At 34.0% G+C, this 2,106-nt stretch overlaps 1 non-coding gene across 1 annotated transcript; it reads right to left on the bottom strand.

Annotated features, from left to right (window-relative positions):
* Window positions 1-417: 417 nt before the first annotated feature.
* LOC138836740 (U6 spliceosomal RNA) lies at window positions 418-524 on the bottom strand. The gene has a single exon (XR_011375036.1). It is a non-coding gene; the product is annotated as a U6 spliceosomal RNA (small nuclear RNA).
* Between the last annotated feature and the right edge of the window lie 1,582 nt (window positions 525-2,106).

Genomic DNA, 2,106 nt, shown 5'->3' with positions numbered 1-2,106 from the left:
TGTTTCTTTTGACTTGGCTTACTTCATTTAATAAATTTTTTTCAAGTCTTTCCAATTCTTAACAAATTGGGCGATGTCATTCTTTCTGATGGAGGCAAGAATTTCATTGTGTATATATATACCACATTTTCATGATCCATTCATCTTCTGTGGGCCCTCCAGGTGGGCTCCATATCTCAGCTATTGTAAATAATGCTACAGTAAACATAGTTGTTCTGGTAGTTTTAGTATGGTCTTCTTTGTGATCATTTGGGTAAATCCCCAAAAGTGTGATTGCTGGGTCATAGCGGAGCTTTATATGGAATCTTTTGATGAGCCTCCATACTGCTTTCCAAAGTGGTTGAACAAGTTAAAACTCCCACCAAGAATCAAGTAAAGTTCCCTTGTGGCCACATCATCTCCAGCATCTTTAGTTGTAAAAATATGGAATGATTCAAGAATTTGCATGTCAACCTTGCGTAGGGGCCATGTTAATCTTCTCTGTATTGTTCCAATTTTAGTGTATGTGCTGCTGAATTGAGCACAGAGCATTTTATATAGATAAAGTGTAATTGATTTTCTTAAACTAGACAATTCAAAGAAAAGTAAGTTTTGAAGAATTCTCGTTAAATTTTAGAACCATGTACCTCTTACATAAGCACACATTTAAGAATAGTCAAGATTGACATGTCAGAAACAAAATAATCCCAGATATTGTTGTTCAAGCGATGTGTAGGATCGGGTGGGAGGGTATTGGGTAGGAGGGGTGGAGGAAGGCTGGGAAGGGATGTGAAGGGTAAACAAAGGAGGAGGTTGTAATGCTTTATAAGAAATATACTCATTATCTTGCCCATGTAATTGTAACCCCTCTGTACAGTATGTATACAAAAAATAAAAATAAAAAAATGAGATGTGTAGGAGGACGAATTCAATTATTCTGTACAAGGCACCTGTCATTATGAACACTATGGCAAGTGTTAGGTTTTGTTAAAAGTTTTAATGTTTTAAATATATTTAATTTTGGGAATTTGCTTATATAGGCCAAAATTAGGACTGTTTGTCAGGTCATACAACTTTTCTATAAATATTTAAGATTTATGGTAGCAGACATATGCTACTAAAAAGTACATTTCAGAGTTTAGTAGAAACATTACTAATGAGATGTTGCAAAGTCTTAGTGTAAAGAAGCAGAGTGAAGAGTTAAGACTTTGTTAACTGCACAGTTTCTCTTAAAACTTTAGGGCTTCCTTACTTTATATGTTAGTGAGGAACAAATGATGATATAAGCCATATACAAATGATGAGATGAGTCATAAAAAGCAATCTTAGTTGGTAACTTTAAAGACTACACATAGCCTATAAACTCTGTTGAACATCATAATCTTATTCATTGTTAAATGTACAGGAATGTGAGAATAGTAAAATTAAATATGTAAGTACACTTCAAATACTGAAAACCCTGGTAATTCTTCGATATTTTATTTTATTAATCATTAATATTTATTTATTGTGTTTTTTATTTGTAGTATTGTTTCCCTTGTAATATAATAAAGCTTTTTGTTATTCATCATCAGGAGGTACTTTGAGAAGGTTACTGGGATAGCCAAAACATTTTTTATAGTTGCATGTGAATTTACATAAAGCAAAATTAAGAACAAAATATTGATTAAAAAATTATCAAGTACAGTCAGAATCAGGAGGTATGATAAATGTCCACACTTAAAATCTTAGCCCTAGGCTGAAGCAGTGATATTACAGAGTTGAGGTCACAAAAGTGAGAGACTGTGTTTTCTTTTGTTTTTTACTTTGATTTTGTTGGCCATGGGGTTGAACTCTGGGGCCTGGTTGCTGTACCTCAGCTCAAGGCTAGTGCTACCACTTGAGCCACAGAACCACTTCCGTCCTTTTCTACTTATGTGATGCTGAGGAATCAAACCCAGGGCCTAATGCATGCAAGGCAGGCACTCTACAACAGCCACCATCCCAGCTCCTGATAGCCTGGTTTTAAAAATTCATCCAAACAACATTTGCTTTCTGCTTTGGGTTATATAATGAAATATATGAATATCTTTTCATATTTTTGTGTATTTTTATACTTCTAAATTTAAACTAATCCCAGCCACATTA

Source organism: Dipodomys merriami, unplaced genomic scaffold (assembly GCF_024711535.1).
Source record: "Dipodomys merriami isolate MVZ:Mamm:240054 unplaced genomic scaffold, mDipMer1.0.p SCAF_256, whole genome shotgun sequence".
NCBI lineage: Eukaryota > Metazoa > Chordata > Mammalia > Rodentia > Heteromyidae > Dipodomys > Dipodomys merriami.
This window is presented reverse-complemented; position numbering and strand designations above follow the sequence as displayed.